Below are 17089 nucleotides of genomic sequence, written 5' to 3'. Positions count from 1 at the left end.
GACGCTTAACGACTGAGCCACCCAGGCGCCCGCTTACCTGGCTTCTGTAAGCACTTGTAGTTTTAACTTGCATTTTCCTGATTATTAGCAGAATTGAGCCTTTCCTGTTTTCTCTTTTGTGAATAGCCCATTTGTCTCTTATAATTTTTCTATTTTGTTAGTTTTTTCTTATTGATATACATATAGTCTGAATTAGTCCCTTGAGGTTTATATGTGTTGTGAAGGCTTTCTCCTAGTTTACACTGATTTTTCTTTTTTTTTTTTAAGTTTGTGTTTTCCCCCCACTGTTTTTGTGCTCCTCTTTGTAATTATATTTCAGGTTCCTCCAGAATAAGGCCCCAGGAACCCCCAGGTTCAAATATGTCCCTGAGCTTGGTCCACTGCTGTCTTGTATTCATGCTCGGGTATTCGCTCACCAACATGAAACCCCAGGATAGAAGACGTGGCACAGCAGGACTCCCTCTGCCGTGGCACGAGTCCTTTGCTGACTTGACAGGTGGCAGCAGCAGCCAACACAGAAAAAGGACTGGAACTTTTCCTTGGAACTGGACTGTGATAAGTGCCTCAGGAATCTCATCATCTTTTCCCTGACCCCTCCCTCTAGTTTCTGAAGATAGAGTAGAAAATAATCTTCTCGGAGGGGACTGATAACAAAAGACAAAACACATACTTCCAATGCACTGTGCTTTCAGATATCCTAGATTTAATTCAGCTGCCAAATGAGCTGATGGATGCATTCACCTCAATAAACAGGTAAGCCCACCTCCTTGAGGAAGCCCACCCTATTCTTGGCAGCAGGAGGGGCCCCTGAAAAATGGAAAGGACATAAGAACTCAGAGATCGTCTGGAAATTCTTCCCCGGAAAGGCAATTTCATGAATGAGGTCTTCCGAGCAAATAACACCATCCTTCCCCAGGTGCTTCTCAATCACTGTGTTGTCAGTCAAAGGGATGGCTTTCTTCTTCTTTTTTTTGTAAGTACCTCCATGCTCATCGTGGAGCCCAATAGGGGGCTTGAACTCAGGACCCTGAGATCAAGACCAGAGCTGAGATCAAGAGTCAGAAGCTTAACCCACTGATCCACCCACATGCCCCAGGATGGTTTTATTCTTGACTTTGGCTTGTCCACGTTTCCAGATGAGTTCCCGGACAGACTTCAAATTTGGAAATCCCCAGGTCACATAAGGTTCATTTTTATATACGCGGCATTTTTATGGTCTGGGGGGATCACTCTGACAAAGACACCACTGAAAATCTTCAGGCGAAGCCTTGCAGGGGTCCTCTGCACCCATTAATCCTTTGGATGTGAACAACAAAGGCCAAGGAATGTTTATCTGGCACTTCTAAGCCATGATGTTTCACTTCTAGATGTCTGAGGCACACCCTGTCACGTTGCTACCGCCAGGAATCGTGGGAACCATTCCAGTCGCTTAAACTTGAGCTCTTTTATGTTCTTCTGCTCCTTCTTGTCTGAAAGTACCTGCTTTGCTTGAGTGGCTTTAAGGGCCTGATAAGCCTTCCTCTTTTTCAGGAGATTTTCTGGAACCAAAGGGATCTTTTTTCTTTGCTCTTGCTCCGCCATGTTTCCAAAGCTCTAAGCGTGCATTTCAATGAGTAGGAGTTTTATATTTTCTTGTAGTTCAATCTATTAAACCTCTCCCATATAGTTTGTGCTTAGTTTTTGAAATACCAAGAACCATTTTGGCAATATTTCAACAGCTTTACCTATATGACACAATGTTTTTTATATACATATATATAAATATGTTAAAATAATAAATATGACTAAATTATACAGCTGTAACTAGCTTTAAATATTGTAATTAAAATTGTACAATTAAAACAAGCATGCCAGCCAATGGTTTAAAAAAAGTTTCACTTTGGTATTTATTTAGCTTTTGAGCTACTGAAATCAATGGCCAGAGTGAAGCAATTATCTGATGCTTGTGGGTGGCAACCTTGGAGAATCTCAGCCTCTTCCTCCATCCCACCCTATTTTTGTCTTTCATAGCAGATATTTATCTTAATGTGAGATTATATTATTTTCTTTATAATCATAATCTTAAAAAGCTTAAAATAGTACTAAATTTCGTGTGGAATAAAGCATATCCTCAGCATCTTACTGTCTTAGTGATTTCTACTTTAGCCTTAAATATAATTATGTAAACTCTTATCTAGACTGTTGTTTTAACTTAGTGCTATCTAAAAATAATGAAAAAGGGAAAATATAGAGCCCAAATTAACCATAACTACCTCTGCTTTCTGAGGAAGGCAGAGTAATTCGTATCAGCGAAGAAAAAAAATCTCTCTATGGCTTCTTTCTCCTAACATACGCTGGTGGAAGAGAGAGAAGGTTCGAGAAATTCCAGTTTGGCAGAGCCTTTGGATATTCCAATGGAGTCCCAGCACTTAGTTCTTCAGAGGAAGGGCCAGAGATTTGGGGGTGGAGGACAGAGAAGAAGAAAGAGGGGAGAGAGGGCTAAGTAATTTGGCAGAAGGCTGGAGCCTGAGCTGGTAAATATATTCAAGGAACTTTTTAAGGAAAAAAATTGGAGATTCGAGATGACTCCACTCTCCCTGGTAATTCAGATCTTTGTTATAATCTGCTTTATATACACATGCTTTGTGTGAACAATGCTTTTGAGGAAAGGAAATCTGTTTTATGTGATGCAAGGTGTAACGGGGACAGCATGTGTGGGATAGTGAGATGATCCTTCTATCGAACCAGCTCAGCTGTGAAAGATGATATGCACAAATAGGAATTGGGTGGCTTTGTGCTCCTCAAAGACATTGAGAAGAATGTGTGTCTTCACTCACCCTCAGCAAGGGGCTCAGGCAATGTTATTAGGATCTCCTGTCATCTGAGTGATACAAACTAAGGAAAAGAATAGGCAGCATATAGTGGTCACTTGTCTTTTGCAATTCTGAAGTCCAGGCAATGTTAATAGGATCTCCTGTCAGCTGAGTGATACAAGCTAAGGAAAAGAACAGGAAGCATATAGCAATCACTTGTCCTTTGCAATTCTGAAGTCCAGCCAGGCACATATGTACAGGGGGCAACAAATGTTTCCCTGGTCATTATTTGTTTGAAGCTCTTGAATTTATCCTCTGTGATCTTGGCTCTACACTTTTGTTTTTTCTTTTCATTAGAAGATGTTCTCTCAACCTGCTTCCCGCCCATAAAACAATGGGGGCCTAGAGAGCTCTATTCATTTTGAACTGTCTCTATGCCTTTTCGTTAAAGCTTATGGTACTTTAGTAAGTATTTATCTTAAAAATGTTCTGGGTTCCCTATGAATGTTACTGGGTATCACACCATAGTAAAAACAAACAAACAAATAACAACAAAAAAACTATATCCATATTTTTTTTCTAAAATGGGCTTCTCTTTGGGCCACAGGCAAGGCTGTTGTGGGAAAATATGCCCTTAATATTCTTAGAAAGTGTCTAGATGGGAGGGTCTACTAGATGCTGCCTTTAGTCTTATAAGGTTTTAACCAGGGATTTTTAGCCAAACCCTTGATTTAATCTTTATCTGAGGTCATTTCTTACTTTGATAATGTTTTGCTGGCCTGAATGTCTGTCCTCGGTTTTCTATATTTCTTCTTTATCCTGCCTAAAAACGAAACAGTTCCTTGTTTAGTTAATCTCTCTCTTCCTGTATTTTATCAATGTGGCTAAGAGAAGCCAATTGTATTTTCAGTATTTTGCCTGGAAATCTCCTTATCCACATCAGCAAATTCAGAGCCATTGACTGGAGGCCTAAGAGGTGAGAAAGAGTGATGAAACCAAACAGTTCTGGAGCTGGGGCAGTTGTACATCAACCGGACAGGTGACACCCTCATTTGCTCAAATCAGTGAGTTCATTAGCTGCATCTCCTAGCTTCCATGATCCCACAGGTGATAGTGTGGCCAAAAAATTCTACCACTCTGTAACATAGCTTACTCTTTTTTATGAGCCTCCAAGGGCAATTTTCTCACTGTTATTCCAGGTTGATCAGACAGCTTCCTCAACGAACTTTCTCTTGCCACCCAGTATCAAAACCAATGACAGGGGTTTTAGGTTTTTGTTATAGCAGCAACCCACTTCCAGATACCAATTCTGTTTCGGGTATCTGTTGTTATTGCTGTGTAATAAACCAGCCTAGCATTTAGTAGCTTAAATCAATGTCCATTTTATTGCTCACAATTCTTTGAGTCAGGAATCTGGGCAAGGGTTTGTGGGAACAGTTCATCTCAGCTTTGGTGGGGTCAGGTGGAGCAGATAAGTTTGGAAAATCCATGCTGTCTGCCAGTTGGTGCTGGCTGTCAGCTTGGGCACCTTGGTTCTCCTCTGTTTGACCTCTTATCATCCAGGCCCATCTCTTTCCAGGTGGCCTCTCCAACAGGGTAGCCTGGACTTGTCTACATAGCAGTTGGCATCCAAGAGGGCAGAAACAGAAACTGCAAGGTGTCATAAGACCAAGAAATCACAGTTATCATTTGCACTGCATTTTATTGGTCAGAGAAAGTCACAGGGCCAGTCCAGATTCAAGGAAAGAGGAAAGAGACTTTATTTCTTTGTTGGCAAAGTCGCAAAGCAGAAGGGCATACAGGATGGGATGGATTGGTGTGAACATCTTTGGAAACAACCTACCTCACAGATAGAAGCAAAACGATCATGAATCCACATACTCTCTGAGGCCACTGTATTTCATAATCCAACAATAAACCTGATGTTCAAGTTACCCTTAGCAATCTGGCTCATTAAGCCAAGTGAGGTCAGAAGGGAGGTAAGACGTTAAGCAGCCAACACGGACTGCTTTTACAATAATCCTCTATGTACTTGTTCGAACATTTCGAGAGACAAACCACCTCAGAAGGCGACCTGTTCCCTTGTTGAATGGCTCTAAATTCTAGAGAAGTTTTCCATTTGCGAAGGTGAAGTTGCCTTTCTGGACTCATCCCATGGTCAGTTATCTGCCCCCTGGAGCTACTCACAGGAAACCTACCCCCTACCCCCTGACCATATCCAGATTTAGATATTTTAAGATTTTAAATTTAGACATTTTAAGATAGACTTCTTGACCCAAACTTAACATCCACCAATGTCTTTACTTGTCTATCCCAAATCGTGATTTCCAGAAACATGTGTTTATGTGTATAACATGTAACTCATAGAATGAATTTTGCTCAGTATGATATGTTTAAGAAGAGCATGTAAGAGATTATAGAAAATTTTAAAATATCTGACAATGGAAGTAAACAAACCGTTTACTGAAAGTGGATTAAACCTTTGCCTGGCTTAACTATTCAGTTTGATCTTAGGGATATCCAGTGCTTGAAATTTGTCTTGTCACAACTCTTTCATAACTTATTTGCTGTTTACCAAAATAATTATCTAAATGTAGCATCTTCTATAGCCGGTATTACTACTCAGCAAGCAGCTGAGTAGTAATACACAAATTCTAAGAAAAGCTGAAGGCAAAGTTTGTTGTTATAACTGATAAAAAAAACAGCCCAGATACAACAAATTGGTTTGAAGCCTTGTGTGCCAAAATGAAAAATACGGAGCATGTATGACTGGCTGGAGAATCATTTCTCTCTGTGGATGGTGCTTAAGTAAGAAGGTGCCTCAGACCCAAAATTAGGATGAAGCTTTTACTAGTCAGGGCAGGTGGCTATAAAAAGATAAGAATAATGAAAAACTACAACCAACAAGTAGAACAAGAACTTAATCACAGCCTTCTTGACCCACAACAAGGGGTCATGTCTGATATGCCTTAGTCATGTCTTATCTTATTAAGACAACAACCCCAAATTTTCCTGACAGCGGTTTTCTTTTGGTGCCAATATTTTGGGGTTTTTTTTGCCTCTGAGTACCAGCCCCCTAATAAAATCAGAAAGCTTTCAAATGTGTGTGTCTGTTTATTTTATAAATAGAAATATATTTGGGGATATATGAAAGGAGCAAAGTATTTATTTCACCACACAGTAAAGGACTTTAAAAATATTCATTGTTGTATAATGGTTTTTAAAGCATTAAAGCGGGACAGATGCTTTGAATTTATGAAGACTAACACATATATAATTAATGACTTTCCTCTTCTATTTGTATTGTACTTGCTTAGATTTGTTTAGGCTTAGTGAAAAGGCTATATATAGAGGGGAAAAAAACAGTGTGCATAAGTAATAATAAAGATATAATGGGAACTATTAGAGAATCAAAAATAGTCCTCTATATACAATTAGTTTGAAGATAGTTCCAGATATTTCTCTACATTCACCTTTCATCATTAGTGCATAAGTGATGTGAGAAGATCTTTTTCTTTTTTTTAAGATTTTATTTATTTATTTGACAGAGGGAGAGACAGCAAGAGAGGGAACACAAGCAGGGGGAGCAGGCTTCCCACGGAGCAGGGAGCCCGATGCGGGGCTCAATCCCAGGACCCTGGGACCATGACCTGAGCCAAAGGCAGACGCTTAACGACTGAGCCACCCAGGCGCCCCAAGAAGATCTTTAAAATTGGATAAACCAAATGTGTCCTGGTTGAACATAAAAAAGTGAGAAAACATAATTTTCCTAAATACATAACAGAGGATAGAAGATGGTCAGAATTACAGAAATCTTTCTAAAAATTGATTCTGAAAACAGTGGTGATGGTTGTACAACAACGTGAATATACTAAATGCCTCTGACTTGTATACTTTAAAATAGTTAAAATGGTAAGTTTTGTTTTATGTATTTTACCATAATTTTAAAAATGCCCGTTCAAAATAAAACCCATAATACACCCAAATATGCCTAAAAACCTCCTTGGGTAGGACCCTAAAATCTAGCAGATTTTACACAGAAAGGAAAAAGGATAATCTCACATTGAATTTGCTGGGATTCCCCATCCTTTTCTTTGTTGACAACTTGCAAAATGTTTGCTAACTTCTGGGCAAGTGTGAGCTCAGTTGACACAAGCAACAAAGAAGTGATGTGCACTTGGGCCCAGGCAGACATGTTCTCAGGGTATCTTTGGAAATTTAATTGGTCTAAGTTCACTGTTGAACCAGTTGCAGACAGGAGCAGGCAAGTGCCAGGGCTACTGATGCTCAGAGTGTCCAGAGAGTCAGCTGACTGTAAATGAGACGGGCACAAGTGGCCCTTTATGCGAGTCCCTGCTGGTCACACAGAAAGACAATCCCCCATTCATTTGTTCCCTTGGATGTTTATGGTCTTGGGGCCTTTTGGATTTTTGTTGCTGCAGATGACAGAAAATAGGAATGGGTGAATCTGATAGTAGGATTTTCTTTAGGAAAAAGTCAGGTTAAAAATAAAATAACAACAGCATCAAATGGGAAAGATAGACAACACCAGGCAGTGTATGTCCTAATTCCAGATTTTATCTTAAAATGTAGGCTGACCTAGCATAACTCCAGGCCTGGTGACAAACTCTATTATATGATCACAGACTGAGAGGAATAACTGAGATCACCTGATATTTTGGCTTTCTCATAATTACCAGACACCTCAGTTGATGTTGTGGGAACCCAGGTTGGGGAGGAGCATGATGGTTCTTTGGTAGAGAAGTTTCTACGTTCACCACAATGGGGAAGTGCAAATAGGAAGGGTTTGTATCATTGCGGGTTGGGATGCTAATCAGTTGTGCCACTAGGGGGAGAGAGTCTAACTACAAGAAGCTATCACAAGACTGTCCGGGGTATTCTCTAAAGCACTGTGTCTCAAACTTTAATGTATGTATAGATTAAGTGAGGAGCCTGTCAAAATATAGTCTTTGATTCCGTAGATTGTACATTCCTAACAAGTTTCTAGGTGATGCTCATGCTGTTGGTCTGAGGATCACACTTCATGTAGAAAGACTCTAAAAAACTTAGGGTCAACTAGGGGAGACAAGCATGATTCCAGCTGGATCTAGTATTTCTACTAATGGATTGAAAGTTTAAAAATCTAACTTTTGATCTAAAGAATCGATTACAAACATGAAATTCTAACTTTAACAAAGTGCTCTGAAATCATTCATTCATATGTCTTAGGCTAGAGCTAGTGGATTTCAGCTGGAAGAAGGATGATTTCCAAGAGGGCGTTCAGAAAAGTATAGAGGGTGTTATTGGTTGCTATGAAAACATAGAAACGCTACTGTGATTTAGTGCTTGGAGGCCCAAGACTCTCATCATCTGATAAAATGTAAGAGAGTTCTTTTTTTTTTTTTTAAAGATTTTATTTATTTATTTGAGAGAGAGAGAATGAGAGAGAGCACATGAGAGGGGTTAGGGTCAGAGGGAGAAGCAGACTCCCTGCCGAGCAGGGAGCCCGATGCGGGACTCGATCCAGGGACTCCAGGATCATGACCTGAGCCGAAGGCAGTCGCTTAACCAACTGAGCCACCCAGGCGCCCCTGTAAGAGAGTTCTGAACAAAGAATTATCCCAACCAAAATGCCAAGAGAGCCCCCATTAAGATATCTGACCACTAGTGGAGACAAATGCTGTACCCATTACCCGAAACCTCAGCCAATTAGTTCTTTGAACATATTTTTAAACTCAGAGCCTGGAACAGTACACCCTGCCCATGTGCCTTAGCTCATGTTTTTAGAGTTTTGGCTGCCTTTAGGATTTTCCAGTGGGAAGTGAGGCCTTTCTGTCTAGTGTTTCACATGCAGTACCATAGCTTGATAAAGTCATGGCCATTCTCACAACAGAGAATGAACCCAACAGGAAGGACTTCAGAAGGTCCTACAGAGTCTGGATTCATCAACATTCTGTGTGAAAAATCAGAAAAAGGAACTTCCAGGGTCCCCCTTGAGGTGATGACACTCTGCTGCTGATGGAGCTCACCTTCCTCCAAACATGGCGCCATGACCATTGTGCCTAACTCCAAACACAAATGCCTCCAATGCTTCCGGGTCTATCAAATTCCCACCAAATTCTTCCGCAAAAGGGAGAGTCCCACAGTCCTAGATTTGTTGGCCATGAAAACCTTTTCTAAGGTTCAAAACAGATTCTGACCTCTGATCCCAACAGATACAGTTGAACATTACCATGAGTGCATTAGAAATTCTTGTGGTAACTTAGTTATGGCAAAAAAAACAACAAAAAAATACAGATAGGAGAAATAAAATAGGGAAATAAAGAAGTGACCTAGGGCAGTGTTCAGAAAGAAAAGAAGGAAAACCCAAATCAACTTAACATGGTAGAAAGGAGGACTTCACAACTGTTATTTCAGAGACTAAAAAAAAGATGAAATAATAGATACTGTGATAAACATATTCAATACAGTATAAGGAAAAAATTGTATAGCTTTTTGAGCTTCCATATAAAGTTCAAGAGATGGGCAACTTCTGAAAGGATTTGGAAGGGTCAGTCTGATTCCGTCTGGGAAAAGCTTTCTTCATCCTGGCTTGGTCTTGGGTATTGCTAGATAGATGGGAAATGTGTCTTGCACCCCAGGGGAGCAGTTTCTGTGCCAAGACACCAAGTCCTCCGTGACCACACTGCAATGACCTGAAGGAGATACTCTGTCACTGATAACTGCATTCTAAGAACTCTGAGATCAGTAAACGTTGACCCGATAAAAAATTAATTACTTAAGTAAAATAATGTGTACATAACACCCCTAATCATCTGTACACATGAAAATGTTCAGTCTTTCAAGTGTTATTAAACAACAATAACAACAACAACAACAACAACAACAACAATTCTTATGGGGCACCTGGGTGGCTCATTTGGTTGTGTCCAACTCTTGATCTCAGCTCAGGTCTTGATCTCAGGGTGGTGAGTTCAAACCCTGCACTGGGCTCCACCCTGGTGCGGAGCCTATTTAGAAAAATAATTCCCTAACGCAGGCTCCCTGGAGTGCTGGAAAGCTGGCTGATTTTCAGGGCCCTGGGCACCGGCCCGGGATGAGAACCGGCTGCATTGAGGCCAACTTGGCTTCAAGAACTAGGAGCTCTCCATGTTGGTGAATGCTCTCTTAAAACTGCCCGTGGACGTTCTTCTGAAATGGTGCTGTGAACCCCACTGCATGAGCCTTAACAAGAATTTGACAGGATTTCCTTTACAGGACAAGCTTTCACCGGCAGCTCTGAGCCCTGGAAGGAACTTTGGGGCAGGAGAAAGGCCTGCATAGAAGGCTGTGTCCGCTTTGCTCTGCTTCGTGGTTCACTTCTGTTAAGTTCTGTACATGGGTTACAGCAGGTTTGTGCGTGCGTGCGTGCGTGCGTGCGTGTGAATGCGTGCACGTGTGTGTCCTTCCTGTCAACCTGTAAGCTACCTGCAATGATACAGGCCACAGTTTGGAAGTGCAGAGAACATGTCATTTCTTATTTTGTTTACATAATTTCTTGCCTCCTTTCAATACCTCCCATTTCTCGCAGGGAAACAAAGCAAACAAACCAACAGAACCCAACTAAAAGGCCCATCGAGTGTAAACCTTAGATGCACACAATACTTTTAACCATCCTGTGGGTACTGCTCAGCCTTCCAGTTTACTTCTGACCAGGTATTCTCATCTGCTATGGTCTTCCGCTAGGTCCTGGTGATACCTGATTGGCTGTCTGATTGCTGGGCTCCCTGCTGGCTTCTGAGCTGAGGCCTGAGCTGGTAGATTTGTGGTGGGACCTGCAACCTCAAGAGCCATTCCCATGGGGCATAGTCCCCGAGGCCCTGCTTCTCCTCCATCTCACTTCTCCTCCATCTAAGAGCCCATAGTGCCCTCCATGCAACCCCTTTGTGCCCTCTGCAGCCTGGCCTCATCCCACCACCACTGACTCAGGGCCAGCCCTGTGGATCTCAGCTCAGGGCTGGGATTGGAAAACTCCCTGGCTGACCACTCTGCTCAGTACTCCTAAGTAGGCTGGACCATCTCATGTTGGTTCAAAGGACCCCACTCGGCTGCTCCCTGCAGAGCCCACGCATTCTGCATCCCTTCCTGCTGGAACTTCGTGAAGTAGGCTCAGCACCTACATCAGGTTGACCATTTGGCCAGATCCTTCTTGCTCTTCTTCTATCATCCTCCTTCAGAGGGAAGGAGGTAGGCTTTCTTTTGCATCTCCTCTCTGAGAGCCTTTTTCTGCCAGACTGAACAAAGTCCCAATGCTCAGCAGAGACAGATGGTAAGACTCTCTTCTCTCTTCACTTTGGGAAATGGTTTAACCTGCAAGTCAGGTGTAGGCCATTTGAATGGCAGGCAAAAAAAAAAAAAATCAACCAAATCCACAAAGCCTGGATTTCAAGCCTAGTATCTTGCCAAAGAGGGCACATACCTGGCAATAAGTCTTTTGACTCTCCTTCAAGGTGTGAGAAGTTCGAATGGAATATGGCTCAAGGATAAAATGCATTGGTTTTATATTTGTAGAATACCGTGTTTCATTACAAATGCTTTATAGGGTCTTGCAGGAGAAAACAAGACCAAGCAACAAAGAAATATATAATTTAGCACCTATAATGGACAAAGAGAACCATTTCCTAAAGAACAGGTTTTCCATCACAAATTAGGTAGTAATCATATTTTGAATATCATCTGTATGTTTGACTCGGCCTGCACAATTAGAATGTTGGTTGCCACTTGTACATGCATTTGGATTTGCCAGTAATTCTCCTGTCCTCTTTTCAACCTACCACTACTAATTTATGTTGACCCTCAAAAAAGAAAATGAGGACTTGAATGTCAGGGCATGTGACTTGCATTCTAGGACATATTGTAACTTCCAGAGCACTGACTCAGCAATCTAATGGTTTGGGCTTCATACTCCTGACAGCTGTTTATTTCTTTCAATGTAATTTCAGAGGAAAATATCCAGAAGGGATTTGCTGCCCTAGATCTATCAGAAAACATATTTTAAGATATTCCGTAGTTTTATAATACAAAAATTGAACACTAAACAATCATATCATAAAAGGGTTATAATTTCAGGAGCAGTTTATCTAAAATCACGCAGAAAGGTGTTTAAAGCACACACCTGAAACTTTGCAGAGATTTAATGAGATAATGCATGGGAACCATAAAAGCTAAGAAATGTTTCCAATACCATTTGGAGGCAATCAGGGAATAATAGAATTTGAAAGAAACTTCAAGATTATCTGGGTCAGATCTCTGTTTTCTGCACCTAGAAAAGTTTACTTGACTTTTAGTTAGAATAAGTAGGTCTGCTCAAAGGTCAGAAATCCTTGGGATCACAGTCAGTGACTACAAAAGGAAACCATATATACATATATAATGGAATATTATGTAACCATGAAAAAGAATGAAAGCTTGCCATTTGCAACAACATGGATAGATCTTTCTTTTTTCTTTCTTTCTTTCTTCCTTTCTCTTTCTTTCTCCCTTCCTTCCTTCTTCCTCACTCTCTTCCTTCCTCTCTTCCCCTCTCCCTCCCTCCCTCCCTCTTCCCTCCATTCTCTTTCTCCCTCCCTTCTTTCTCTCTCTCTCTTCCTCTCTCTCTTTCTCTCTTCCTCTTTCTTCCTTCTTTTCTTTCTTTCTTTCTTCCTTCCTTCTTCCTTTCCAGTTTAGCTCTTCTATTTTTTTTAAATTTTTATTGTTATGTTAATCACCATACATTACATCATTAGTTTTTGATGTAGTGTTCCATGATTCATTGTTTGTGTATAACACCCAGTGCTCCATGCAGAGCGTGCCCTCTTTAACACCCATCACCAGGCTAACCCATCCTCCCACCCCCCTCCCTCCAGTTTAGCTCTTTTAATCAGCCAGCCAGCTTGCTAGCAACAAGGGACAGTTTCTGTTGAGGAAGGTCCTATGGAGCAGGAATGTGGTCACCAGTGACCTCTGTCTTATCCAGAGCTGCAGTAGAAAGTTGCTTGTTCATTTTTGCTTTAGCCTAGTTGTAATTCCCGGAATCAAAATAGTTTTGCCTGTTCTGCAATTGTCTTCTTAAGAAATCTGAACCTCCAGGCTTTTGCCCAGATGGGGATTTTGCTTTTAATTTTGCTTCTTCAGCTTTCTCTGGACTAGTCACTTCATCTTCTGTTTCCTTCTGCTTCTCCACGGAGGCTGCCTCAGGGACTTCTGTGGACATACGGCTCCTTCTTACCCTACTTCTCCGGCTCTGCCAACATGGATGGATCTTGAAGTCTTTATTAAATAGGTCAGGCCGATAAAGACAAATATTCTATGATCTCACTTGTATGTGAAATCTAAAACAAAGCAAAAAAAAAGAAACAAAACCTAAAAGCAAACTACTAGATGCAGAGAACAGACTGGGGGTTGCCAGAAGTGGATGGTGTGGCATGAGTGAAATGGGTGAAGGTGGCCAAAAGATACCAACTTCCTCTTATAAAATAAGTCATGGGGGTGTAATGTACAGCATGGTGACTATAGTTAATAATACTGCATTGTATATTTGAAAATTGCTAATAGAGTAGATCTTAAAAATTCTCATCACAAGAAAAAAAATTTGTAACTCTGTGTGGTAATGGATGTTAACTAGACTTATTGTGGTGATCATTTTGTAATGTATACAAATATTGGATTATTATATTACACCTGAAATGAATATAATGTTATATGTCAATTATACCTCAATTAAAATAAATCCCAATTCTTAATTCCTGGTATATAGGAAAGCAATTCACTCAAAATTCATATATTAAGCTTATGCCCTGCAATCTTCCTACAATCACTAGTTTGTTCTAGGAATTTGTTTTGTTGTTGTTGTTGTTAATTAATTGAGGTTTTCCTACATAAATAATCATGTCATCTGTAAACAAAGACAATTTTATTTCTTCCTTTCCAATCTGCATACTTTCTATTTTTCTTTTTCATCTTATTGCATCAGTGAGGGCTTCCAGTATGTTGTTGAATAGGAGTGGGAAGAGGGGACATTTATGGTTTTTTCCCCTATCCTGGGGGGAAAAGCATCTAGTTTCTCACCATTGAGTATTATGTAGCATTTTTATAGATATTCTTTATCAGTTTGAGGAAGTTCCCCTCATTCCTAGTTTGCTGAGAATTTTTATCTTGAATGGATGTTGGATTTTGTCAGATGCTTCTTCTGCATCTATTGATACAATCATGTTTTTTTCTTCTTTAGCCTGTTGATGTGATAGATTACATTAATTGATTTTCAAATACTGAACCAGTATTGTATTCTGGAATAAATGCCAGTTGATCATGGTGTATAATTCTTTCTATACATTGTTGAATTTGACTTGCTATTTTTTTTTAGTATTTTTGCATGTATGTTCATGAGGGATGTTGATCTGTAATTTTACATCCTCAAAGTATCTTTGTCTAGTTTTGGTATTAATGTCATGCTGGTTTCATAGAATGAGTTAGGAAGTGTTCTCTTTGCTTTGATTTTCTGGAATAGATTATAGAGTATTGATATCACTTCTTACTTAAATGATTAATAGAATTCACCCGTGAAACCATTTGAGTTGGATGCTTTCTGTTTTGAAGTTTATTTATGAACTCAACTACTTTAATAGATGTAGAACTATTCAGATATCCATTTCTCATTGTGTGAGTTTTGGTAGATTTTGTCTTTCAAGGAGTAGGTCCATTTCATCTAAGTTGTCAAATATCTGAGCATAATACTTTTTAATTTGAGTATAACACACAGCAATAAATTAGTTTCAGGTGTACAATATGATGATTCAACAATTCTATACATTTCTCTGTGTTCATCAAGATAGGTGTACTCTTAATCCCTGTATCTATTTCACCCATCCCTCTACTCACCTCCCTTCTGGCAACCCCCAGTTTGTTCTCTGTATTGAAGAGCCTATATTTTTCTTTGTCTTTTTTCCTCCAATTAATGGATAAAGAAGATGTGTGTATATATCCATTCATCTATCAATGGGCACTTGGGTTGCTTCCATATTTTGGCTATTATAATAATGTTGCAATAAACATAGGGGTGCATATATCTCTTTGAATTAGTGTTTTCATTTTCTTCTGGTAAATACCCAGTATGGAATTACTGGGTCATATGGTAATTCTATTTAAAAAATTTGTAGGACCCTCCATACTGTTTTTCACAGTGGCTGCACCAATTTACATTCCCATCAATAGTGCATGAGGGTTCCTTTTCTCCACATTATCACTAATTACTGTTATTTCCCGTCTTTTTGATTCTAGCCATTCTAACAGGTGTATGGTGATATCTCATTGTGGTTTTGATTTGTTTGTATTTTTCTGTTAATTACTGATGTTGAGCATTTTTTTCATGTATCTATAGGCTATCTCTTTATCTCCTTTGGACAAATGTCCATTCAGATCCTTTGCCCACTTTGATTGGATTATTTGTTTTGTGTGTGTGTGTGTGTGTGTGTGTGTGTATTGAGTTACATAAGGTGCATAGGTTCTTTATATATTTTGGATATTAAGCCCTTATCAGATATACCACTTGCAAATATCATCCAGGTTGCCTTTCCCTCTTATCTACTTTAAAGCGTATAGTCCAGCAATTCTAAGTATATTCACACTGTTTTGAAACAAATACTCAGAAATTTTCATTTTGCCAATCTGAATCCTTTGATGCACAAAGTTTGAAGTTTGATGTGGTCCCATTTGTCTATTTTTGCTTTGGTTGCCTGTGCTTTTGTTGTTGTATCCAAGAAATCATTGCCAAACCCAGTGCCATGAAGTTTTCCCTATGTCTGCTTCTAGAAATTTTATAGTTTTATGTCTTACATTGAAGTCTTTAATCCATTTTGAGTTAACTTTTGTATGTGGTGTAATATTGTGACTTATAATAAATATATATTTGGTTTTCATCTCCTTTCCTAACAGGAAGCTACTAAAATCCTTGGCATTTCCTAAGTGGTAAGAGTGATAGAGGTGAATGGTGCATCTTTTGTTTTTTATAAAAAACCCCTTTCAACCACACCTGAGCTTCTGTTAACGAGATGATTTTTGGAAAGCCTCTAAGGATGGGACGGGTACTGTTTGCCAGGGGAATCAACTGTGTGATCAGAGGATTAGAACTGTCAGCCCTATCTCTTGACCTCCAAGGAAGGGAAAGGGGCTAGAGATTAACTTAATCAACCATGGACAAATGATTTAATCAATCATGCCTATGTAATAAAGCCTCCATAAAAATTCTAACTGAAAGGGTTTGGAGAGCTTCCGGTTTGGTGAACACATGGACATAGGTACTAGAAGTGTAGTGTGCCTGGAGAGGGCATGGAAGCTCCACAACCCTCCCCACATACCAGTCCTATGCATCTATTCCAACGGGCTGTTCCTGAGTTGTATCCTTTATAATAAACTGGTAAATAAAAGCAAGTGTTTCCCTGAGTTCTGTGAGCCGCTCTAGCCAGTTACTGAACCTGAGAAGGGGATCATGGGAAACTTCAATTTACAGCCAGTTAGTCAGAAGCACAGGTGATAACTTGGAGTTGTGACTGGTGTATGAGGTGTGAGACTGAGCCCTTAACTTGTGGGGTCTGTGCTAACTACAGGCAGTTAGTGCCAGAACTGAGGTAAGTTGTAGGACACCAATCAATCAGCATCTGCTGAGAACTGGAGAATTGGCTGGTGTGGAAAAACCAATACATTGGGTGGCTGGCCAGAAGTGTTGTGGGTGAGAGTAGTTGAGAAAAAAAACAAAGGGGTGTTTTAATGGTGTAAGATAAAGGTTCATTCTTTTGCATATGCATATCCAGTTTTCCAACACCATTTGTTGAAGAGATTATCCTTTCCCCATGAAGTGGTCTTGGCACTCTTGTTGAGGATCTTGTTGAACATATATGTAAAGGTATATTTCTGGGATTTCTATTCTATTTTAGAGGTCTATTTGTCTGTCTTTATGCCAATACCGTGCTATTCTGATTACTATAACTTTGTACTACATTTGGAAATCAGGAAGTGGGACTCCTCCAACTTTTTCCTTCATTTTTTCAAAATTGTTTCGGCTATTCAGGATCCCTTGAGATTCCGTATGAATTTTAAGATAAAATTTTCTATTTCTGCAAAAAAAATGCCACGGGATTTAGATGGGGTTGCATTGAATCTGTAGATCATTTTGGATAGTAGGGACATCTTAACAATATTAAGTCTTCCAATCCATGAACATAGGATGTCTTTCTATGTATGCTCACTCCATTTTGTGTCTTCTTTAACTTTTTTCAGCAATGCTT

At 39.9% G+C, this 17089-nt stretch overlaps 2 pseudogenes; both read right to left on the bottom strand.

The window, feature by feature from the left end:
• Positions 1–703: 703 nt before the first annotated feature.
• Positions 704–1581, bottom strand: LOC118530975 (large ribosomal subunit protein uL30-like; annotated as a pseudogene).
• An 11109-nt stretch (positions 1582–12690) lies between these two features.
• LOC118530977 (cAMP-regulated phosphoprotein 19 pseudogene) lies at positions 12691–13023 on the bottom strand (annotated as a pseudogene).
• Between the last annotated feature and the right edge of the window lie 4066 nt (positions 13024–17089).

The sequence above is a fragment of the Halichoerus grypus genome, chromosome 8 (genome assembly GCF_964656455.1).
Source record: "Halichoerus grypus chromosome 8, mHalGry1.hap1.1, whole genome shotgun sequence".
Classification (NCBI taxonomy): Eukaryota; Metazoa; Chordata; class Mammalia; order Carnivora; family Phocidae; genus Halichoerus; species Halichoerus grypus.
Note: the sequence above shows the minus strand (reverse complement) of the source record. Positions and strands in the feature narration are given on the sequence as shown.